Source organism: Coffea arabica, chromosome 5c, assembly GCF_036785885.1.
Source record: "Coffea arabica cultivar ET-39 chromosome 5c, Coffea Arabica ET-39 HiFi, whole genome shotgun sequence".
Taxonomy (NCBI): domain Eukaryota; kingdom Viridiplantae; phylum Streptophyta; class Magnoliopsida; order Gentianales; family Rubiaceae; genus Coffea; species Coffea arabica.
The window spans coordinates 22,121,555-22,148,026 of record NC_092319.1 but is presented as its reverse complement, the minus strand read 5'-3'; the positions used below and the strand labels follow the sequence as shown (position 1 = coordinate 22,148,026).

Here is a 26,472-nt window from a genome sequence, read left to right as displayed (position 1 = left end):
AGTAGGCTGAGTTATGCTGTTTGCACCAGGTTGCGGTTTGTTCACCTGTTTTACGATTCTGGTTTAGTATCTTACAGTTTTGACCTAGTTACACTCGAAACTGGGTTAAGTGGCCTTCTTCAACGTTGTATCCTTTTAAGTGCTGAATCTACCTGTAAAATTACAGGTCAAACGGATTAATGTATTCCGAGTTATAGACAAAACCCTCAGACCTGTTTTAGATGTCCGTTTGTGTACGTTTTGCATTTCAGTTTCTGCCGTGCATTTTTCCGTTCTGATTCCATACGATCTGGGTGTCGACTCCTTCATAATAAATTTAGATCTTGGTCTCAGCTTCGAAACGGTATAAAGTACGTCGAAAACCGAGTTCCGTAGCTCCTGTTATGATCAAAACAATAACACTCGTCAGAACTGCCTTGTATTTGGACAGTTCTGACGGGTACGTTGACACTCGATTTTCGTTCTGTTCTGAGTGGATTCAGGTCTTGGCCAAAACATCAAAGTTTTAGGCTTATGTCTCAGATTTCTAACGCCTTTGGAATTTCTTGATTTCGATTTCTGAGCCGTGAGTTACGGCCTTGCAAACAGGGCATGCTTGGTAACTTGCCATGAAACAGCTGGCACTATTTCGTGCCTTTTTGACCTATACCTATTGAGATCTGGGTTGAGATGTCTTCATGAGAATTGTAGCCCTTCCTCTTAGCTTCGAAACGGTTTCTCGCTCACCTTGATCCGACACTCCTAGCCTAACTTTCGACCAAAACGGTTTAAGATGGCCGATTTGGCCGTCCCATTTGCAGTTCCGCGCGTGCGCGTGTGCCCCTTTTTGCCGTTTTCGCACTTGCGCGTGCCAATTTTGCCGTTTTGCTTGTTTTACGTGTGTGAGTAGCTGTTTGTGATATATTGTGACACAATCTTCGATTTCAGACGGTTGTGAACTAGGCGGAGCCGGTGGGGCCCACTACTAGCCAACCAACGAAGTGATTTCCGCTTTTGTACTACTTTTGTATTTGGAGTAAGTATTCAGGCCGCTTTTGTATGTTAGTTGCTTATGTGTTTCGATATGTATGAAGAGGGTACTTAGACGAGGGTGTACTTTATCGCACTCGCTCTAAACCCTAATTTGCACACATATTTGTATATGGCTTATGTATATGAGCAATTTTGGAACTAAAACCCTTGAGCTGGTGGCTCAGGGTGACTTTTGAATAATTTTGTGAATTTTGTGAGTTTGAGGTTGAACTCAATACCTAGATGGACTATTCGAGCCGGTTAGGGCTTGGTCGAAGTCAGTCCAACTTGGTTTGAGGTCACCAAGTTTGTGAACCCGGTTCGCTGAGTATGTGAACCAATTTTGTGACCCGAGCTTGTGACTCAAGCTCAAGTTTGTGATTTCATTCGCCTGGGCAAGTTTGTGAGGTGACTGGCCAGTGAGGGTGATAAGGTGTTCGGTGGGTGTACAAGTGGAGTTCTACGGACCTTATGTATGGTCGACAGAGTGTCGACAGGAGGTCACGCATGGCAACGACTTGGCTTTGGAGCCACCTGTATCCTTATTATGTGATGTCACTTTTCTGCTTTTGCTTTACTCTTATTGAGTAACTGTGGTTACGTGACATTTACACTTTTGCCCCTGTTTACTTACTAAGCATATAGCTTACCCCGTTCCTTTTGTTTTCCTTAGCAGGGGCCGACGCGGGGACTTATGGGCACTTACACTAGTATTGGTTTGTCATAGTTGGACAATTAGGATGTTTGTTTTTATTGTGGTGGTTTGTATAAGGACCCTCCTTAGGGTCTACCTTTTAGTTTTGGTTGTAATTATAAGGGTGTAATAGTTTGAGCAGGTACTTTTGGAGAATGTAATTATAACCTTTTTGGGATTTGTATATAGTATGTAAGGTACTCTTTTGGATTTTCTGGTTTTTATCGCTTTAAGGTTTGAGTCCTGGAGCGAGCTAGGCAGGCGGCCCGCCGATACCCTCGGGTTCGCCCTTGGGAGAAGTGGGGTCGTCACAAAAGTACCAAACCGTAGACATCACTTTACTTCCATTCCTTCCACCCAACATACCCCAACCGGGCCCGCACTCCAATCAGTAGCTTTTGGTAATACTCGAGTATACCGGAACCAAGAGTCTCATTACTACAAGGTTCCCCAGTACAGTCCCCGTGGCAGGTCAATTTTCACGACCAAGCCCTCGCCGGCTCGATTCAACTGACTACCTAACGGGGTTGAGCTCAGTGATATAATAAGGCCGTTGGATATTCATCCAAACGACACCAAATCAGTCTTCCATGACAGGAATTCAATATATCATATATCAAGTGCAATATTTCAATAAAACGGAAAACAGTCATGAATGGAATCACAAGGGGGTGAGGGCGGTCAAGTACACCCTCACCTCAATCACTTCCAATAGCCAAATACGCCTTCAAGGTATCAAATTCACATATAACAAAGCCGCATTGTAACATTTAAGTGAGTAGTATACTCACCACTCAAGAAAGTGATGTTTCAAGCACCGTCGTTAAACGAACGTCGTGCACCACCGTTACCTCCTAGAACAAGCAAACAAATACAATGGGACTCAATAACGAGTCATAAAGCAATGCCAATCGCAACCCCAATAGGGTTTCATATGCATATACAAGCATTATAGCAAACCAGAAAATCAGGAAATGTAACTCATTTGACCCAACAACAAAAACAGTTTTGGCCTCCTAATGCAGTAATGGTACAAAATGCACTACGCTTATCGGATGAGGGTGTAAGACCCACGATATCGAAGCTAAAAGACAGGGCTACAACAATGTAGAAGGCCACTCAGTCCAAATCCTAGCACAACTAGGTCAAAAATGCAGAATACCAAACCAGAACCGTAATTGCAGGTTTCCAAATCACACTATGCTGTAATCAGTACAACTCAGTCTATACAGGTCCAAATGCCGAAATTCCAAAGGCATATGATAGCTAGGACATCAAGATACATTTCATCAGAAGACACCAACAACAAAACCCAAACCAATCCCAGCCAAAACTACCCATTTCAGACGCAGTTCGCGCATTCTGATCACCCAGAACAGCAACAGTAAAAATGACATATCTCACTCTACACCACTCCAAATCATCTGAAATTTTACAGGCACCTCTAGCACATCAATACCTACAACTTTCATGTTTTAAGCAAAGGCCAATTCGGCCTCTAACCATATGATCCAAAACCGGACAGAAAAGGGGGTTATGAAACCCTAACTTTTCTCATTTCAATCCAAACCCAAAATTGGTTGCAATTATCAATCATTTACATCCACTAGAGTCATAACCCCTCATTATCAACCATCCTAAACAACCACAACACCATGATCACATTAAACCAGAAAATTCCTCAAACAAATAAAAACTTCACCAATTCATCTCAAATCAAGAAATAAATCACAAATATCATCACTTTAGCCACCACTAGGCACAAATTAAGCATCATTAAGTGTAGGAGGAAGTTCATATACCACTTACCAAGTAAACAAGAGAGAGGGAGTTGTAGAACACCTTGGCTTCCTTAAAAACTTCACCAAACAACTTACTAGCACCTAATGGAGGGATGATATGGAGTAGAAACTAATTTAGGCAAGTGGTTTGAATGATTTGAGCTAGTTGGGAGCTTGAAAATTGAAGAAGTTTTCTTCCTTCTTAAGCTTAAGAGGGCCGGCCACCAAGGAGTAAGAAATGGTGAATTTTTGAGCAATTTTAAGATATTTAACCTCTTGGTCAAAAGTCAAAAAAAATGGAATAGTAAATCATAAGTCCTATCCAATGAGATGGTGACACTTGGCACTACCATTAATGCATTCCTATCCCTTCTTTTTCCTCTCACATCAATCATTTCACACCCTCTACTTATCTCTTAACACCCGATAAATTTTACACAGTATCCGAAACTTAACCTTATTGGCCGAATTTTTCCGAACTTTTTGCACTAGTGGGTCCCACGTCCAATATATATTCTTAATTTTTCAAAAACTCTCCAATACTAGAAAAATCATCTAAAAACTATAATTACTCATAAAATTTACCAGGAGAATTTTCCTAAGCCAGAAAATGCAGAAAACATGTCTTTAAATGGGAAAAACCCTAGGAAAATTACTAGGGATTTACGAGTTCTCACAAGTACCATAAAGTATACCCTAGAGAAGCTACTAACTATAACCACCAAAACAAATATATACATCTTAGCAATCAACTTATAACAAGTACTAGGTCAAAATTAACTATTCTATAAACCAAAAGTCTATACACCTTCCCGATCTTTCCCCGCATCGACCCCTGCTGAGAAAAACAAATGGAATGGGGTAAGCTATATGCTTAGTGAATAATCGGGGCAAAACGTAAAATCACATTCAAATAAACATGTAAACCAAGATATTTCACATCAATAAACACAAACGTAAATGTAACATCACAATGGTAGGATACAAGTGGCTTCAAAGCCAGTTAAATTCCCCGAGCTTGACCACCTGTTGACACTCTATCAACCAAAATACTCATAGTCCGTACACTCCATTTACTTTCCCCGTTCACCTTGTCAACCCCTGCTAGCCAGTCAATAACACACAGTAGCTCGAGCAAAAAGCAAAATCAGTTTGCTTTAACAAAGAACAAAATCCCAAGGTTAGCATATAACTGACTTTGACCAACCCCCGGCCGGCTCGAATAGTCCGTCTACCCTTGGAACCGGACTGGAACCAAGCCCTGAGATATCCAATCTCTCAACAAAGGATATCTCTCAACAAAGTACTCATCAAAATACTCAAGTCACGTAATCTCCCAACAGCACACAGCACAAGGGGTAATACTCAACACAAGGCATGTATTCTCACATACCAAATCAAGAACAGAGAATGGGCTTAGGTCGAGTGAGATAAAGTACACCCTTGCCTAAGTACCCATTTAACATATACAAAGCACTTTGACAATTTATCACATAAACAAATCCAATTACTCACCCAAAACAACTAGCACGTAAATCAAGGCAATTTATACGGGCCCACCGACTTCGTCCGAGTCGTCACTGCCTGTAATAGAAGATTATACTCAACTATTAGTCAAACAACCATCCCAATGGAAAATAAGGACTAAAATGACCAAAGCGGCAAAAATGGTAAAGAAACGCATGTGCACGCGCGCGGAAATGAAAACGGTGCACGCGACGGAAAATGGTATGAAAATAGGCTTCACGGTTTCGACCATAACTGGAGCTGTGTTTATCGAATCTAGGTCTACTAGGTAGCGTTTCTAAGCTAAGACAAAGGATTACAACTTTCATGAAGACAAGTTAACCCAGTTCATAGTCTATCTAGGTCAAATTTGTAGATTACAGAACCAGAATTTCATTGTCAGTCTGGTTGTTAGCACTGGATTCAAATGGCAATAACTCAGGCTACAAAAGTCCGATTGAGGCATTTTTAGATGCGTTGGAAAGCTAAAACATAGAACTAAAATTTTCATGTTTTGACCAAATGCTGATTTAATACGGATCAAAGTGAAAAATGAAGCCAAAAAGTTATATCTCAAAACTGCCTGCGAATTAGGGCATTTAGCAATGAGGGGTAATTTTGTCATTTCACATGATACAGTACTCTGATTGAGCTGAAATTTACAGGAAGCTATATAACTCCATTCCCTACAACTTTCTTGTTTTGACCTAAGCCTGATTTAGCCTCTATCATACTCGAATATACAGGTCAAAAACACGACAGATTGGCCTACAATTTCTGGAATTTGATGATTCAATGCTTGAAAATCACATTTATGTCTTGAATCACTACCTCAAGTCCCTATCCAAGCTCATCAATATCATATACTAGATAAAAACATTAATCACAACTGAAAATATCAAACCCTAGCCAAACATTTCAACATATCATTCAAAACTAACTAATTAACCATCATAAGCCAAGAATATGAGTTGCTATCCAAACTTAAACACGATTAAGGAAGAGAAAAAGGAAAGACAGCCATGACACCTTTCAAAAAGTGCTTGTAGGTGAGAACCACACCCCTTTCTTCCACAACTTTTACCACACAAAGCTTCCTAAGTACTAAAATGAAAGTTTAATCGGTTTGGATTGGGTGATTTCTCTCAACTGAAGATGATTCAAGGTGAAAGTTGGAGTTTGCTCACTTGATTTTTCTCTCCCTTAAGATCGGCTAGAAAATGCAAAAATGAAGAGGAAAGGAAGTGAATTTGGTGATAAAAATGAAGGAAATTGGTTGGTCAAACAACCCTTGAATGGTTGCCAAGTGTCGCCTCAAGATCAAAGCTCAAATTTTTCTTTTTTTCCCCTCTTTTCTTGGTCCACAATTTCGTCCCTCTCTTGGCTGATTAAGGGATGATATTTATGCAATAATAACAAGAGGATCAAGGTAATAAGGTGGTGGTCAAGTGGTGTATTCAATCGGTAATGAACGGTACATATCGGTTCAACCCGTTTTTCCTTATTTTACACATACTAGGGTTTTAACTTATAATTCACTAACTTATTATTATTACTTCTACTCAAACACTTTCTCTTATATAAAATTCACTCTTAACTACCGAATTTAGTACCCACGTCTCACCAAGTGATTACACGGCCAAAATACGCAAAAATCCTAAGGTACGCAAACTAGGAACCTAAAGGAAAAACCCTTGATTCTATGATTGATTGCAGCTATAGAGGGAGTGAATGTGCAGTAAAGCTATCCTAACGTAATGGATTCCAACTAAAAGGAAATTTGTAAGAAAAACATGAGGGATTCTACAACTCCCTAGATCACCAACTTAATATAATCCAACAATCCATCAAGCTCAATTACACCTCACAAGCCTACTAACCACCCACCTATTATAATTACTTGTCATAAAGCATGCATTGTCATACATAAACTCATTTAAACAACAATCTTTTAGTCACAAGTAAAACTAGGTTTTTTTATTAAAATTTAAGGTTTCTAGTTTTTTAAAACAAAACAAGGTTTTAAAAAAAAATAAATCTTAATATCCTCTTTGAAAACAATATCCTAAAATCCGGTGCATCACAAAGACAAGATGTCATAGTCCGATCATTCAAAACTTAGGTTAATAAGGTGCTCACTTTTGGCTTAAGCATGAGCCATATGTCTATCTAAATTCGACCTCTCAAAACACAAAACTCAAAGACAAATTTGAAAGCCAATCGAAGAAGGTCCAAGTGCATTCAAGGGCTATGGTTCAAGTAAGTTATTAGTATGAAAAGAAAGCGCTTTGATTCAAAAGGTGCAAGAAATCAAAAAAGGAAAATTACATATATATAGCTCATGAAGCTTAGCAAAATATACATAAGATATACGTACCACTATTAGAAGAAAACAACCAACCTCAAGTCTAAAGTTGGGCAACGAAACTAGAGAGCATGATAGAAGAAATCATTACTTTTTCTCTTGCTTTACACAACATTTTTTTGCCAAAATTTGAACTCATATGTCACTACCAAGGTGTACTCTAGTATCCCTAAGGAAACTAAGTCCAAAGCATCCAAAAGCCACATCAAATTAAAGTTTAAGACTTAGAAAAGTTTTGTCAAAGTTTTCCAAGTTCCACTCAATTCATTTGACAAAATTCTCAGCTTTGGTGACATTCTTTGAAAAAGTATAAGTTGAGTTTTGTAGGTCAAAAAATTACAAATCTTATACCATTAAAAAATAGACTCAAAGTACTAATAGATTTTAGAAGACATCTTCATGAAATTCAACTCATAAGTTAGTCAAATTTCAGTTCAAACTCACTGCTATCTCATATACAAAAACCATAACAGTCAAGGTTTTTCAAGAAACTTTGCAGATTTACTGGTATTTATAGGAGTTGAACCAAACCTTGAATTTTGTACCGCTGAAAGTACGATGCCCCCACTTCTCCTTAAGGTGAACCAAAGGGTATCCGAGGGACGCCTGCCCAGCTCTCACCAAGACTCAAGACAAATCGATTCAAGCTTAATGATACATAACAATTAATACAAGTCAATAAAGAAAAGCTGCTTCCATAATTGAATATCCAAATCTTACACCACAAGTTCGAAGTACATCAATTTTCTGAATCTTACATTAGGTTTTCAAAAGATATATCTAGTCTGAAAATACAACCATTAAAAGTCGACTAAAATGTACAACCAAGATTCCCAATACAAAACATAACCTAGTTGGCTTTTCATAATCTTCCAATCCACCTGTTAAGGAAAACAAATCTACGGGGTGAGCGATTACTCGTGAGGCCAACAAACACACATGCAAGCACGTTGTTCAAGTAACAATCCCATTTAACAAGTAAAACAGTAATATTCAAGTAAATAACAATTCAGGCAAGAAAATGTAAACAGAAATAATTCAAGGATATAAGAGCTCTCAGGAGCTATTTTTCACTTGCATGATTCAGAACCTCCAAAAGTTGACACTCCGTCAACTGGGTAGGTTATAATCCATAGAACTTCACTTACTCGTTCCCCGATCACCATTACATACCCCTGCACTGGGCCCGCCTGTCTTTTATTTAAGGCGATACTACTCGAGTATGCCAAGCAAGATCTCTCCATTAGAACAAGCTTATACACGTTTCTTGTAACAGCCCCACTTTCCCCTAAGGCGAACCAAAGGGGTTAGCGGACTGCCTGCCCAGCTCTCGCCAGGACTACGGATCAGATTAGAGCTATCTGCTTCATTCCGGAACTTACAAACGCGCGTAAACAAATCATAATAGTAAAATAACCCAAATAAAATAAAATGAAATCCGGAGCCGGCCATGAATAGTAACCGACCCGTCAGAACCCAACCGAAATAGCTAACAAACATTCACATATGAACTTTAGCATTTACAAATCAAAATGACATACAAAAGCTTTCAAAAGTTAATACATATACACGGTTTGCCAAATCAAAAGAGAAAACGCCCCAAAAGTACACTTAGGGTTTTAATTCATGAGCTATACATAAGATATGTTCAACTAGCTCAATTTGACAGCCATTTGTCAAATCCAGACCAAAAGGGCTTATTTTCCTGAAAGGAAAACAAAAGGAAAGGAAAGGGGTGAGCTTGCGCTCAATGAGGTACCAAACAGATAGCATTAAAATCATGGCATTTCACATTTAACAAATCAGATACCCATGTCAGATGTAAAGCAAAGGAACCAATGATTCAAATCAGAAGGATACTGGTGGCTCTCAGGAGCCAAATTTCCAGCGCAGTACTTGATCCAAACCGGTTGACTCTCCGTCAACGTATATAGAACCAACGCGTCCGTATACCCCTCTTATCACCGAATTCCGTCCACCAAACACCCCTTTACCGGGCCCGCTCACCTCAAACGAACAAAATGGTAATACTCGAGTATACTCGGAATCAAGGGTCTCAATACCCAAAATCCCCGAACAGACTACCGTGGTTCGTTATCTAATCGTCCAGGCCCTTGCCGGCCCGACTCGAATAACTTAGCCACAGGACTGAGCTCATAGGTCATAGAAATCCGAACAGATGCAGACACAGATAACAGATTCAAATTTTGCATAGTAAATTGGCATATGAACAGACAAGAGAACGAGTGTGATAAAGTACACCCTCGTCTCAAACAAATAAACAGATTGCAGAGCAGAAATCAAGTTAAACAGCAATGGAGGGGAGTGGTACACTCACCGGCTCAACTTCAAAAGTTTTTACTTCAGATTGGCCTTAATCGCCAAGAAACCCTAAAATAACCAAAATAAACCAATTGAAGGTTTCACATCTGTAATCGTGTAAACACAATGCACAAGTGAGTCTCGACTACACGTCGTACGCCTTGCCAATTAAATACTAATGCAAGGGTGGAAAACATGATTTTCTTGGAAACAAAAAGGTAAATATTCACTTTTGACAACTTTTGTATGTCACTTTGGATTGTATTTGCTAAAGTTCAAGATGTGAATGTTTGTTCAATATTTGGTTGCGTTCTGATGGGTCAGTTACTATTCATGACCGACTCTGAATTTCATTTTTTTTTATTTTGGGTTATTTTGCCCTTTTGCCTTGTTTACGCGCGTTTATAAGTTCCGGAACGAGATAGATCGCTCTAAACTGCACCGTTAGTCCTGGCGAGAGCTGGGCAGGCAGTCCGCTAACCTCTTTGGTTCGCCTTAGGGGAAGGTTGGGCTGTCACAGGTGGTATCAGAGCCTAGGTTTGAATTAGCCTGGGTGTTATAGAATTGCTTGATTTGAGGGTTCTTTGTTATGGCCTTTAAGCTTATTTATGCTTATTTACACTTTTGGTGTAGGATGGACGGATCTAGTGGACCGAGTGATGGCCCTGCAGGCGAGCGATACCGTGTAGCGCTCCCAGTGATCTTGTACCAGATTCGGCCGAGAAGGGCCGTCTTGCGTTGGAGTCCGGCGAGTCGCCTTCGTCGGTGTGAGTGTCGCCACGCCTACGCCTACCCTAACACCTTAGTGTTGGCCGTGGCAAAGGAGCGGAAGGCGTTGGCGAAAGATAACGCTAGGCTTGAGACTGAGGTGAAGCAGTTGAGGGCAGATAATGAGAAACAAGCTAATCGCATTCATGATTTGAAGTACGATGTACTAGAGGTTGAGGATAGAGTTGATGATCTCTGTACCCAGCTTAGGGAGGCGCGTGAGCGCGAGTCTAAGAGGGCTCGAAAGGTGAAGAATCGAGCCGCTGCGATCCTGAACCTCTGCGCCGAGGTGGTGGAGGGAGTGAGTGACGAGGACTCCTGTGCGGGGTCTGAGGCTGGGGTTGGATCCACTCCATCGAGTGGGTCTTATAGCTCGTCATCGGTCTAGGTTACGACTCCTAGAGTTGTTGTGGATAGTTTTGGTCTTGTATATAGGGCGGATAGGGAGTAGGGCCTTAGCTAATCATTTTGTACAGCTAGATTAGCTACGTGTATATATTTTTTGATGAGGCCATTCCCTTGGGGATTGTCCATGCTTGTACTTGACTTGACTGATTGTATATATGTGTGTTGTTTGTCTTGTTTGTAATGTATATATGTGTGTTTGGAAAGTTTTGAGTTTACTTACTTGCATTGTTTTATATTGGTTTAGTACCATTGCCTAGATCATATAAAGTATGGAAGGAACACGTAGTGGAAGGGGACGTGGGCGCGGAAATAGACAACCCACACCGGATAGGGGTATTGGGGAAACTTCTACGGGACCTAACCCTGACCCCAATGTGCAAATCGCTACCGCTATGCAGCAAATGACTAACTTGCTAGCACAAGTGGTGCAGCAACAAGGCCAGAATACAAACCCTAATCCTGGAAACCCTGGTAACCACATCGAGAGCGAAGACAGAGCTCTCAAACGTTTTCAAAAGTTTGCTCCACCCAAATTCATTGGGGGACCTGATCCGGATGTTGCTGAGCGATGGCTCGAGAAAATGGTTGATATTTTTGCGGCTTTGCACTACACCGATGAACGGCAGGTGACTTTTGCCATTTTCCAGTTCGAAGGGGCGGCCCGTTCCTGGTGGAACGTCATATGACAAAAATGGGAAAGGGAACAAACGCCCAGGACTTGGATGAATTTCATCCGGGAATTTAACGCGAAATTTGTGAGGCCCCAGTCCGTTCGTAAGCTGTTATGAGGGTTATTCATTGATCGGTAGGGTGGAATTAGGGTTTTAAGGCTAAGGAGAAAACCCTAACCTCGATTAGGATTGAAAACCCTAGTTCATTTTAGTAGAAAGCTTAAGTGGAGTTTGATTGTTCACCCGTTTTTTGATATTTTCATTATTAGAAAGTTCCCCAGATAATTTTTATGAGTAAATAGAGTTTTTAGATGATTTTTCTAGTATAGGTTAGATTTTGAGAAAATAAGAACGTATATTGGACGTGGGACCCACTAGTGCGAAAAGTTCGGAAAAATTCGGCCAATTAGGTTAAATTCCGGATACTGTGTAAAATTTATCGGGTGTTAAGAGATAAGTAGAGTGTGTGAAATGATTGATGTGAGAGAGAAAAGAAAGGATAGGATTGCATTAATGAGGTGACAAGTGTCACTTTCTCATTGGTTGGACTTTAAAAAACACTATTCACATTTTTGACTTTTTTGACCAAAGGTTAAATATCTTAAAATTTACCACAAAATCACCATTTCTTTCTCTTCTTTGGCCGACCAACCTTAAGGAAGAAAGGAAGAGAGCTCTTCACCATTTTAGCTTCCAACAAGCTCAAATCATCCAACTCAAGTGCTTAAGCTAGTTTCTACTCCATCAAATTCCTCCATTTGGTGCTAGTGAGTGTTTTAGTGAAGTTTTTTGGAAAAGCTAAGGTGTCCAACATCTTCCCCTCTCTTGTTTACTTGGTAAGTGAAGCTTAAACTTCCACCTACACCTATTGATGCTTAAGATATGATTAGTAGTGATTAAAGTGCTGAAATTTCTGGTTTTATCTTGGTTTGAAGTGATTTGGTGAAGTTTTGATTTTATTGATGATTTTTCTGGTTTAATTGGATTATGGTGTTGTGGTTGTTTATGATGATTGATAATGAGGGGTTATGACTCTAGTGGATGGAAATGATTGATATTTGCAACCAATTTTGGATTTGGAATAAATTTTGGAAAGTTAGGGTTCATGAAGCTACATTCTGCCCGAATTTATTGCACCATGTTAGAGGCCGAATTGGCCTTGGCTTAAAACATGAAAGTTTTAGGTATTGATGTGTTTGAAGTTCCTGTAAAATTTCAGGTCATTTGGACTAGTGTAGAGTGAGATATGTCGATTTTACTGTTGCTGTTCTGGGTTGCTCAGAATGTGAAAACTGTGACGCCCCCACTTCTCCCTAAGGCGCACCAAAGGGTATCCGCGGAACGCCTGCCTAGCTCTCGCTAGGACTCAAGCAATAACGTTCAACCTTAAAGCGATACTAGATACCAAAAAATCAAATTAATACGAATACATATAGTGCGGAAACGTTCATGCTTAACAATATCCATCCATTACCCAACCTGTCAGCATATGGCTCTGATGCCAACTGTGACAGTTTTCATGGTCACATCACAAGGTACCTATCCGCTTGCCACCCGCACGTCGTGCGTTCATAATACAACTTAAATTTCAAAATATACATCACAGATATCCGAATGATACATTAAACTTCCAAAGTACAATCATAAAGGGGTCAAGCCAAAATACACCTGAAACCCTAAAACAAAATATATCCAAAAGGAGATTTCTCCGCGTTAACTCCATTTCCAGTCCTGTTAAGGAAAACAAGTCTACAGGGTGAGCAAAACGCTCGTGAGGCCAAGGACACACATGCAAGCACATTGTTCAAATAGCAATCTCAACTTTATCAAATAAAACCGTGATATTTCAATAAAGTACCATTTGAGCAGGAAAAATAATCAGAAACAATTCAAGGATATAGTAGCTCTCAGGAGCTAAGTTCCACTCGCTCTGCCGATGTCATTCGTATACTTTCCCGCATTGACCCTCCTGTCAACCGGGTCGGTATTTCCATTTCCGTAGATCACCACTTACTTCCCTCCGTCCACCGTACACCCCAAGGGCCCACAAGTCTATTATAAGGCGATACTTTACGAGTATGCCAAGCAGGACCTCTTATTAGGTCGAGCTTATAATCTCATGGCTCGCCCAAGTTCCCGACCAAGCCCATTGCCGGCTCGAGTTCAAGGTCGGCCTATGAGTTTGGGCGTCCCCCATTCATTTGGAAGTCGAGGAGGTTCACTCCAACGACATATGTAACCATTACATAGCATTGCATTTCATTCATTCATTCAATACATTTCATTCATTCATTCAATACATTTCATTCATTCATTGGAAATCAGAACGGATGCGATAAAGTACACACCCGCCCTTATTTTTAAAATCTCTAATAATTACCACAATTAAGCAAGTATCAAAGATTCACACACTTGACACTCACCGAGCAATTTAATAAAGATTATTCGCTGGAGTTCAAGTGTCCATGGTGAAATCCTCTTGAAGGTCTCCTTGTGTGCCTGGCAGTTAATGGTGGATAATTACTCAAGTATCTCAATTATCAAGTAAGATTGTACATTAGTACGATCTAAGGAATATTTCACAAAAATGAACCTCAATTACTCGTAAATCGAGGTTCAACTTGCGTTTTATGAAGTATAATATTAGTTGAGTTTTTATCATGAAAATCGTGGGCAAAACGTTTAGATAATATCAAAAGTGTAAAGAGTTCTTGAAAACTCTATTTCTTTGAAATTGGAAAATTTTCAGCTTTATCATGAATCTTTGAAAAATCGTAACTCACTCGGTACAAGTCGAAAATTGGAAAACTTTATACCGTTGGAAACCTCTTAGAAAGTACTATAAGTTCCTAGAAGACACTTTTCCATGAATCGAAGTGGAAAGTGCTCAAAATGAGCTTGAAGGTGCAGGGTTGGTTCACAAGGCAGAATGAGGTTGGATTTTGGCCAACTTTGACAATTCGGCACGATTCGCACGTTGCAAACCGGCCTCTGAATTTTGCAGCTCAATTAGTGTTGCAAGTGAAGTTTATAACAAAACAAGCGGATCAAGAATCGGAGTTTCGAGCACCGAGATACGGTAGCCCGAAGTTGAGCAAATTCAAGACTGGATGAGAATTTTCCAGATTTGAACCTCTAACTTTAGTAATTCAATTGGGTATCGAAACGAACTTGAATCGGTACCAAAATTGGCAGTATTTCAATACTATGTGGAAGGTATCTCTCTATCGAATTTTGGGGAAAAATACCTTCGGCAAGGTCGTTAATTAGCCAACCAAAGTTCAAGAAAAATCCTAAGGCAATCTGCCTTTGACTTTCATTTTCCAAATTTCCAATCGTTTAACCAAGAAAGTTATCCAACCATGGTTCATTTGTGAAATAAGGGTCTAAGATACATCCATGATACCTTTGGTAAGTGTTTAATATCAAAAACATCAACTAACAAGTTCACTCCAAGATTTTGTTCCAAACCAGTCCAAAGATTAGGGTTTTCCAAAACAGAGCAGTCCACTTGTTTCAGTCACAACTCAGTCAATATAGATCGAAATCGAGCATGGCTTAGCCGTTGGAAAATACATTCATAGAGTTAAAATATCACAGAAGAAATCGTTCCCAAATTCGGCACCCATCTGATTCAAATTCGGGCATCAAGTTGCTGCCTGAACACTTCATTCCAGATGAACAGAGTAACAGGACAGCGAACGTAAAACATTTGGTTCGGCTCGCTCACAAAGAATCAGAACGTGTATTATATACCAAATTAAAGCTAGGAATGTCTAGTTTCAAACGCCACCGACGGCACATGATTTCGACATCCGAGGACAGAGTTATAGCCAAAATACTACTGCTGGTCAGAGCATACGCGAATCAGTTTTCCAGATTTGCTGGTTTCGAACAAAAATTCATTTGCCCATTCAAACCTCATTATTTTTCAATGAAATTTTTCACACATCTAAAACATCCTACAAACATCCAATTCAAGCAATTAAACCATTAAAAATTGGCCTGGAAATGGCCGAACATGGCAGGGGCAAAATCGGAAATTTTAGCTTCTTACACCCAATGAAGTTCCTACTAATTACCCACCACTAATGCATCATTATAATCACTAAACCAACAATATAATCACCATTACTTATCACATCAGCAACAACAACCCAAGTGTGGGAATTCCAAGAGCCCACAATCACATTTTTACACCATAATCAAGTAACTAAGTGCATGCATGAGCTTAATCTTGCCATATAATCTCCAAAAGATAAGAATCCAAGGGTTGATCATTACCTACTCCTTTGGTTTGCAAGGTCAGAATTTTCGGCCCTCTTGAAGCTCCAAGAAACCGTGAAAGCTCCCCTCCTCCTTAGCTAGATATAATCTCCAAGAGGTTTGCTAAGTGGTCTCCAAGTTTGGTGTGATTTGGAGGTGATTTGGGGTGGTTTTTGGGGAAGATTAGTGTGCAGAATTTTTTTTGAACAAGGAGTTAGAGAGAGAGGGTGTCTTGGCCGGCCATGAGGAGAGAGAAGAGAGAGTGTGTTTGATCCAAGTTAGCTTCCAAGAGAAGGTGCAATGTGTGGTGCAAAATCATCCAAAAGTCAACTCCCATTAGGGGCCGTTTGGTACGATTACGGCTCGATTTTTCGCGCGTTTGGTTCACTAGTGCACTAAACCTCCAAGGCATATATATTCATGTAAATATTATTCACTCTTAATTGTCCAGGAATAAGGGTCTAAAGTCCCTCAAATGAAGCCGCGCGTGTGAAAACGCGTATCGTCAAATTTAACGCTATAACGCGAAACTTTCGAAAAATTCTTATAACGATTGCACTACTAACTATCACGTGAATATTTATTCATAAGATTACCTATTTTAGGACCATAGTACAAGTCTCCAATATTCCAAGCTTATTGTGCTACTACGCGGATAAAAACTCCAAGTACTATTCACTATTTTTACTAAACGCGCTCTAGGAAATTAATTTTCGAAACGAATCCTTTTAAAAATATAACGAAGTTATATTACCATGTATTTAGGTCTAATAAGACTAGAAAATATTCCTCGTGGCAAAAATCCAATTAAATCATTTATTAAGCCATAAATTAGGTTTAAATAAAATAATAGTTTTTACGAGTCCTCACATGAGTCGAGTATTAACTCCTCAAATCTCCAATAAATTTGTATCCATACGTCTTTTGGAAAACTATCCACGCGTGAGTAGTATATGCTCACCTAGAACTTATTCACCTTTAATTCTCGATTAACTTTTCTTAATCTGCTATTGTCCGTTCTTAATTTCCCCAGGATAATCGTACTCTCGAATATAATATCACCTCGAAACACTCGTGTTCACTATCTCGCACTTAAACAATCCTTCCGAAAATTGAAATTGTTAACGGGACATTTTAAAAACACAATGAAGACATTATTCCATACGAATGGATTTAAAATGGTCGTAATAAATTATTTGGGGAAAACAGGTGGATAAATACTTAATGAAACCATTAATATTCGAAAAAAAATAAGAAATTTTTCGGGTCTTCACATCCTCCCCTCCTTAACAGAATTTCGTCCTCGAAATTCACACCTGAGAAAATATCATTCTCTTCATGGTTAAGCCTATCAGATCGATCACCAGCTTACGTTTTTTTTTTTTTTTTTTTTGGCGTTTTAACTTCCTAGAGGCATATACAATCACCTTTTCATGTTTTATTAATATACATTCTAAACCATCCTTTGAGTCATCTGTAAAAAGCACAAAATTACCCCCTACACATGTACACCAATTAACATTCTTCATCTCAAGATTTTTCCTTACATTTAGAACCTCAAATGGTTTGCCAAGTCTTGCACTCTTACAAAAATCCTTGATTAACCAAAGGTAGTATTCGACTAACTCCGAGAATTCCAAATTTCAATATGCTTTTCTGGTCGTTTCCTCTTATACAATCTTTCATTTTAGCTGAGTCAATAATAATTCCTTCCTTAGATACTGTATAACGTAGAAAGATTATTTCTTCCAATCGAACCCACAGTTATTGAACTTAACAAAAGTTGGCGTTCTCTCGAGGTTCGTAAAATTACCATCAAGTGTCTTTCATGACCTTCTCAACACTAGAGTATATCGATATATCATCAATAAATGCCTCCACCGATTTGTCCAAATACGATTTAACTCCGATACCTTGGGTCCATAAATACTTCTAGTGCGTCTGTCAACTCGAAGGGTGTACCGAAAATTTTAGAGTGTCCATGTCTTAATTTGAAAGCGGTATTAACCACATTAGTTCCTAGGGTTCTCAAAGGGGCAATATCTCTTCTTTAAATCCAACTTAAATAGGATCACGGTTCCTTACAATTATTGAATCCTTATCCATGTAAGAAAAATGGTGGTTGCTCTTAATGGTCACATCGTTCCAGACTCCATAATCTATCAATACATAGCTTCTAGCCTTCATTCCAAATACGACATCTAGTCCTTAATCGTTAGGCACATTGAATCCATTAATTATTTCCTTTTACTAACTCAATCCACCGATTTTAATATCTCAAATTGGCATTTCCAACATTGAATTCCATTTCAACACTAAGTCCTCACTTCGATCCCGATCTCTAGTCACTATCAAGACCTCAGGTGGTCTATATTCTTCAAGCAAAATCTCGATCACATCCAATACTATTCACGTCTTATATAATTCTAAGGGCGTGGGGTAGGATTTAAACATACGTGTAAGTCATAAAAACAATTAAAAGCGAAGTAAGTTTTCATGAGTCATAAAGATCATAATAATTACATCCAGTTGGAAGAGGTTTATGAACTCCTCTCAAAAGGAAAGGAGAATGACAGGATCGTAGCAAAACATGTCAAGTTGCCAGGATACAAAACAACAAAAGATTTTTTTTTTTTTTTTTTCAAAAGATCACACCCTCCAAAGGTGCTAGCCCAGTCTAGGGTAAAACTACCACCTCTATTCCTCGAGTGAAGTCAAACCATCTCAATTTGTGAAACCTTCGCTACTAGGACCCCGTTCATAGCCATTAGTACTAATTACTCCCATCTGGCACTTGATCGTTTTGCGGTGGACCTAGTTGGCTATTGAGTACTTCCTCTTTTTTAAAGCTCTAGGGCAATCTGAAATCCTATGCTTAGTACTACCACACCTCAGACACTTTCCTTGCTTCATCCAGCACTCGGCCTCAACGTGGTTAACCTTGCCGCAGTATCCACACTGTGCATGAGAAGTGGCGGCTTGGCCAGTTCGAGGATTTTCTTTGCATTTCTTCTCTAATTCTACATTCTGGCGTAGTAATTCAATTTTCTCTGCATATTCTTGTTTCCACCGTCCTTCCCAGTAGTCAGCTAATTTCCTTTGAAATTCTACCTCGTTTCGAAGAAGGTTCAATTCCTTACGCATTTCTTCCAAAGTTGTCATCTTACCAGTTGACTTAAGTCAAATGCTAACCTGTCAGGCAAATCAAAGGATCAAAAGTGTAGCCATGCATAATGGAATCTCGAGCCAGATTACTCTTTCATTCTTTTGTTCATAGGTCACCCCGAAATATAAATCTTAGTTATTCTCTGCCGAATATAAGTGAGTTCTTAAGTCTCCATAAAATTACTACCATTAATTCCAATTACAACCAGATACGGGGACTCTATTCCTTGATATAAAGTTTTTCGTGTCTTACTTCAATCTTCGATATTTGTCTATGAAGTTTGTTCGAAAAGAGATCAAAATCTCGCAGTCCCATTAGTGCCTTATGTATCTTTTCAAATCAATCTTACTGTTTCAAGGTTAGGTCCCCTGTGAAACCTAGATAGACGACCTCCAAGAATCATTTCATTTTCACACCTCTCCTGGTCCTTAGGTTGGCTTATTGGTCCGGAGCTTTGGTACTCAACCAATTGTTCTAGGATATCAGTCGTATGGCCAATAGTAGGAGCTATGTAGGTGTTTCCCTTTATTTCTAGGGTTTCGGTTCAATCCAGCAATCGTTCCCTAATTATCCCCTGGAGCTTGGGGTGGTCTAACCCCCTCGCCCTCGATCCCCTTTTTTACTTATTTGGCCACTCATAACTTTAACAGTCATATAAACATGGCATGAAATGAACGCCCCCAAACGAAGTTTGAAAGCGAGACTTGATCATGCTAAACAAATATGAGAATAAAAGGGAAAACGCTGAGATAATCGTAAATACGTATAACCCCAATCATGGATTTTAAAATCACAAAGTAGTAAGGTTAAACATGTCATGAGAAATGTTTAATTGCCTCAAAAGGTAGAAAACATATTGAAACAAGACACAAAATACCACGGCCTTTAAGCGAGCGTCACCCTGTCTATCTTTGGCAAACTATTAAAATAGTTTAAATCACTAAATTAGTGATTGGCAGTACCCAAAAGTCTTCACTACCTCCATAGGATCAGTTTCATTTCCAGCACTAGGAGTTTTAGATCTCATGTCCCTTATCGAATATCTTGTCATTCCCCACTCATGCAACCAAGGTAACACACCTAGCCACCGACTCATCCATTCTGTCTTTAATTTCGGACACTAACCTAACAAGTCGGTTCTTAGCTTTTGAAGTTTCTCACCAGGAGCCTTTGTCTCCCTCGCTCCTGAAGTACTTCAACTTCAATTTCAGGAATTCTAGTAGTCTAGGCATCCGCAATTGTCCTCAGTTCTCGATCATCCCTTCGAATCACTCCAGTTTCTTCGGATAGCCACTTCAAATAATCGACCACTATTAACACCCCACTATTTGGGCTCAGCAAGTCCTTTGAAATTCACATGAAGTCCTAGTCCAGTAAATCGGACCATTTCTCCAATGCTCTTTTAGTTCACTCTCTCGATAGTGGACCACCGGAAGGCGCCCCCGAGACAATTTAATATCACCATTACCTTCTGTAGTTTACACTTAAGAGTAAAAGCTTAGGTAGGTCCAGATACACGAAATAAACAAGATTTGATCACTTCATACTATCCCACATGTATCACACCATATCAAGACTCCTTGTCATCCACCAATTCGAACCCAGGTTCAAATTTTCATTTTCACAAGCAGTCACTTAACTTTCAATCAAATTCCACAGTCCGGCATCCTAAACATTTAAGCCTAGGATACACTACAGAGATCTAAAGCCTAAGCTCTGATACCAACTGTGACGCCCCCACTTCTCCCTAAGGCGCACCAAAGGGTATCCGCGGAACGCCTGCCTAGCTCTCGCTAGGACTCAAGCAATAACGTTCAACCTTAAAGCGATACTAGATACCAAAAAATCAAATTAATACGAATACATATAGTGCGGAAACGTTCATGCTTAACAATATCCATCCATTACCCAACCTGTCAGCATATGGCTCTGATGCCAACTGTGACAGTTTTCATGGTCACATCACAAGGTACCTATCCGCTTGCCACCCGCACGTCGTGCGTTCATAATACAACTTAAATTTCAAAATATACATCACAGATATCCGAATGATACATTAAACTTCCAAAGTACAATCATAAAGGGGTCAAGCCAAAATACACCTGAAACCCTAAAACAAAATATATCCAAAAGGAGATTTCTCCGCGTTAACTCCATTTCCAGTCCTGTTAAGGAAAACAAGTCTACAGGGTGAGCAAAACGCTCGTGAGGCCAAGGACACACATGCAAGCACATTGTTCAAATAGCAATCTCAACTTTATCAAATAAAACCGTGATATTTCAATAAAGTACCATTTGAGCAGGAAAAATAATCAGAAACAATTCAAGGATATAGTAGCTCTCAGGAGCTAAGTTCCACTCGCTCTGCCGATGTCATTCGTATACTTTCCCGCATTGACCCTCCTGTCAACCGGGTCGGTATTTCCATTTCCGTAGATCACCACTTACTTCCCTCCGTCCACCGTACACCCCAAGGGCCCACAAGTCTATTATAAGGCGATACTTTACGAGTATGCCAAGCAGGACCTCTTATTAGGTCGAGCTTATAATCTCATGGCTCGCCCAAGTTCCCGACCAAGCCCATTGCCGGCTCGAGTTCAAGGTCGGCCTATGAGTTTGGGCGTCCCCCATTCATTTGGAAGTCGAGGAGGTTCACTCCAACGACATATGTAACCATTACATAGCATTGCATTTCATTCATTCATTCAATACATTTCATTCATTCATTCAATACATTTCATTCATTCATTGGAAATCAGAACGGATGCGATAAAGTACACACCCGCCCTTATTTTTAAAATCTCTAATAATTACCACAATTAAGCAAGTATCAAAGATTCACACACTTGACACTCACCGAGCAATTTAATAAAGATTATTCGCTGGAGTTCAAGTGTCCATGGTGAAATCCTCTTGAAGGTCTCCTTGTGTGCCTGGCAGTTAATGGTGGATAATTACTCAAGTATCTCAATTATCAAGTAAGATTGTACATTAGTACGATCTAAGGAATATTTCACAAAAATGAACCTCAATTACTCGTAAATCGAGGTTCAACTTGCGTTTTATGAAGTATAATATTAGTTGAGTTTTTATCATGAAAATCGTGGGCAAAACGTTTAGATAATATCAAAAGTGTAAAGAGTTCTTGAAAACTCTATTTCTTTGAAATTGGAAAATTTTCAGCTTTATCATGAATCTTTGAAAAATCGTAACTCACTCGGTACAAGTCGAAAATTGGAAAACTTTATACCGTTGGAAACCTCTTAGAAAGTACTATAAGTTCCTAGAAGACACTTTTCCATGAATCGAAGTGGAAAGTGCTCAAAATGAGCTTGAAGGTGCAGGGTTGGTTCACAAGGCAGAATGAGGTTGGATTTTGGCCAACTTTGACAATTCGGCACGATTCGCACGTTGCAAACCGGCCTCTGAATTTTGCAGCTCAATTAGTGTTGCAAGTGAAGTTTATAACAAAACAAGCGGATCAAGAATCGGAGTTTCGAGCACCGAGATACGGTAGCCCGAAGTTGAGCAAATTCAAGACTGGATGAGAATTTTCCAGATTTGAACCTCTAACTTTAGTAATTCAATTGGGTATCGAAACGAACTTGAATCGGCACCAAAATTGGCAGTATTTCAATACTATGTGGAAGGTATCTCTCTATCGAATTTTGGGGAAAAATACCTTCGGCAAGGTCGTTAATTAGCCAACCAAAGTTCAAGAAAAATCCTAAGGCAATCTGCCTTTGACTTTCATTTTCCAAATTTCCAATCGTTTAACCAAGAAAGTTATCCAACCATGGTTCATTTGTGAAATAAGGGTCTAAGATACATCCATGATACCTTTGGTAAGTGTTTAATATCAAAAACATCAACTAACAAGTTCACTCCAAGATTTTGTTCCAAACCAGTCCAAAGATTAGGGTTTTCCAAAACAGAGCAGTCCACTTGTTTCAGTCACAACTCAGTCAATATAGATCGAAATCGAGCATGGCTTACGCCGTTGGAAAATACATTCATAGAGTTAAAATATCACAGAAGAAATCGTTCCCAAATTCGGCACCCATCTGATTCAAATTCGGGCATCAAGTTGCTGCCTGAACACTTCATTCCAGATGAACAGAGTAACAGGACAGCGAACGTAAAACATTTGGTTCGGCTCGCTCACAAAGAATCAGAACGTGCATTATATACCAAATTAAAGCTAGGAATGTCTAGTTTCAAACGCCACCGACGGCACATGATTTCGACATCCGAGGACAGAGTTATAGCCAAAATACTACTGCTGGTCAGAGCATACGCGAATCAGTTTTCCAGATTTGCTGGTTTCGAACAAAAATTCATTTGCCCATTCAAACCTCATTATTTTTCAATGAAATTTTTCACACATCTAATACATCCTACAAACATCCAATTCAAGCAATTAAACCATTAAAAATTGGCCTGGAAATGGCCGAACATGGCAGGGGCAAAATCGGAAATTTTAGCTTCTTACACCCAATGAAGTTCCTACTAATTACCCACCACTAATGCATCATTATAATCACTAAACCAACAATATAATCACCATTACTTATCACATCAGCAACAACAACCCAAGTGTGGGAATTCCAAGAGCCCACAATCACATTTTTACACCATAATCAAGTAACTAAGTGCATGCATGAGCTTAATCTTGCCATATAATCTCCAAAAGATAAGAATCCAAGGGTTGATCATTACCTACTCCTTTGGTTTGCAAGGTCAGAATTTTCGGCCCTCTTGAAGCTCCAAGAAACCGTGAAAGCTCCCCTCCTCCTTAGCTAGATATAATCTCCAAGAGGTTTGCTAAGTGGTCTCCAAGTTTGGTGTGATTTGGAGGTGATTTGGGGTGGTTTTTGGGGAAGATTAGTGTGCAGAATTTTTTTTGAACAAGGAGTTAGAGAGAGAGGGTGTCTTGGCCGGCCATGAGGAGAGAGAAGAGAGAGTGTGTTTGATCCAAGTTAGCTTCCAAGAGAAGGTGCAATGTGTGGTGCAAAATCACCCAAAAGTCAACTCCCATTAGGGGCCGTTTGGTACGATTACGGCTCGATTTTTCGCGCGTTTGGTTCACTAGTGCACTAAACCTCCAAGGCATATATATTCATGTAAATATTATTCACTCTTAATTGTCCAGGAATAAGGGTCTAAAGTCCCTCAAATGAAGCCGCGCGTGTGAAAACGCGTATCGTCAAATTTAACGCTATAACGCGAAACTTTCGAAAAATTCTTATAACGATTGCACTACTAACTATCACGTGAATATTTATTCATAAGATTACCTATTTTAGGACCATAGTACAAGTCTCCAATATTCCAAGCTTATTGTGCTACTACGCGGATAAAAACTCCAAGTACTATTCACTATTTTTACTAAACGCGCTCTAGGAAATTAATTTTCGAAACGAATCCTTTTAAAAATATAACGAAGTTATATTACCATGTATTTAGGTCTAATAAGACTAGAAAATATTCCTCGTGGCAAAAATCCAATTAAATCATTTATTAAGCCATAAATTAGGTTTAAATAAAATAATAGTTTTTACGAGTCCTCACATGAGTCGAGTATTAACTCCTCAAATCTCCAATAAATTTGTATCCATACGTCTTTTGGAAAACTATCCACGCGTGAGTAGTATATGCTCACCTAGAACTTATTCACCTTTAATTCTCGATTAACTTTTCTTAATCTGCTATTGTCCGTTCTTAATTTCCCCAGGATAATCGTACTCTCGAATATAATATCACCTCGAAACACTCGTGTTCACTATCTCGCACTTAAACAATCCTTCCGAAAATTGAAATTGTTAACGGGACATTTTAAAAACACAATGAAGACATTATTCCATACGAATGGATTTAAAATGGTCGTAATAAATTATTTGGGGAAAACAGGTGGATAAATACTTAATGAAACCATTAATATTCGAAAAAAAATAAGAAATTTTTCGGGTCTTCACATCCTCCCCTCCTTAACAGAATTTCGTCCTCGAAATTCACACCTGAGAAAATATCATTCTCTTCATGGTTAAGCCTATCAGATCGATCACCAGCTTACGTTTTTTTTTTTTTTTTTTTTGGCGTTTTAACTTCCTAGAGGCATATACAATCACCTTTTCATGTTTTATTAATATACATTCTAAACCATCCTTTGAGTCATCTGTAAAAAGCACAAAATTACCCCCTACACATGTACACCAATTAACATTCTTCATCTCAAGATTTTTCCTTACATTTAGAACCTCAAATGGTTTGCCAAGTCTTGCACTCTTACAAAAATCCTTGATTAACCAAAGGTAGTATTCGACTAACTCCGAGAATTCCAAATTTCAATATGCTTTTCTGGTCGTTTCCTCTTATACAATCTTTCATTTTAGCTGAGTCAATAATAATTCCTTCCTTAGATACTGTATAACGTAGAAAGATTATTTCTTCCAATCGAACCCACAGTTATTGAACTTAACAAAAGTTGGCGTTCTCTCGAGGTTCGTAAAATTACCATCAAGTGTCTTTCATGACCTTCTCAACACTAGAGTATATCGATATATCATCAATAAATGCCTCCACCGATTTGTCCAAATACGATTTAACTCCGATACCTTGGGTCCATAAATACTTCTAGTGCGTCTGTCAACTCGAAGGGTGTACCGAAAATTTTAGAGTGTCCATGTCTTAATTTGAAAGCGGTATTAACCACATTAGTTCCTAGGGTTCTCAAAGGGGCAATATCTCTTCTTTAAATCCAACTTAAATAGGATCACGGTTCCTTACAATTATTGAATCCTTATCCATGTAAGAAAAATGGTGGTTGCTCTTAATGGTCACATCGTTCCAGACTCCATAATCTATCAATACATAGCTTCTAGCCTTCATTCCAAATACGACATCTAGTCCTTAATCGTTAGGCACATTGAATCCATTAATTATTTCCTTTTACTAACTCAATCCACCGATTTTAATATCTCAAATTGGCATTTCCAACATTGAATTCCATTTCAACACTAAGTCCTCACTTCGATCCCGATCTCTAGTCACTATCAAGACCTCAGGTGGTCTATATTCTTCAAGCAAAATCTCGATCACATCCAATACTATTCACGTCTTATATAATTCTAAGGGCGTGGGGTAGGATTTAAACATACGTGTAAGTCATAAAAACAATTAAAAGCGAAGTAAGTTTTCATGAGTCATAAAGATCATAATAATTACATCCAGTTGGAAGAGGTTTATGAACTCCTCTCAAAAGGAAAGGAGAATGACAGGATCGTAGCAAAACATGTCAAGTTGCCAGGATACAAAACAACAAAAGATTTTTTTTTTTTTTTTTTCAAAAGATCACACCCTCCAAAGGTGCTAGCCCAGTCTAGGGTAAAACTACCACCTCTATTCCTCGAGTGAAGTCAAACCATCTCAATTTGTGAAACCTTCGCTACTAGGACCCCGTTCATAGCCATTAGTACTAATTACTCCCATCTGGCACTTGATCGTTTTGCGGTGGA

The 26,472-nt window shown here is 39.1% G+C and overlaps 2 long non-coding RNA genes across 2 annotated transcripts; both read right to left on the bottom strand.

Annotated features, from left to right (window-relative positions):
• Positions 1-12,959: 12,959 nt before the first annotated feature.
• Positions 12,960-16,067, bottom strand: LOC140007468 (uncharacterized). The gene is made up of 3 exons (XR_011814780.1): positions 15,811-16,067; positions 13,950-14,025; positions 12,960-13,257 (listed from the first exon to the last, which is right to left on the bottom strand). It is a non-coding gene; the product is annotated as an uncharacterized lncRNA (long non-coding RNA).
• A 4,758-nt stretch (positions 16,068-20,825) lies between these two features.
• LOC140007467 (uncharacterized) lies at positions 20,826-23,948 on the bottom strand. Its single transcript, XR_011814779.1, has 3 exons — positions 23,678-23,948; positions 21,816-21,891; positions 20,826-21,123 (listed from the first exon to the last, which is right to left on the bottom strand). It is a non-coding gene; the product is annotated as an uncharacterized lncRNA (long non-coding RNA).
• Between the last annotated feature and the right edge of the window lie 2,524 nt (positions 23,949-26,472).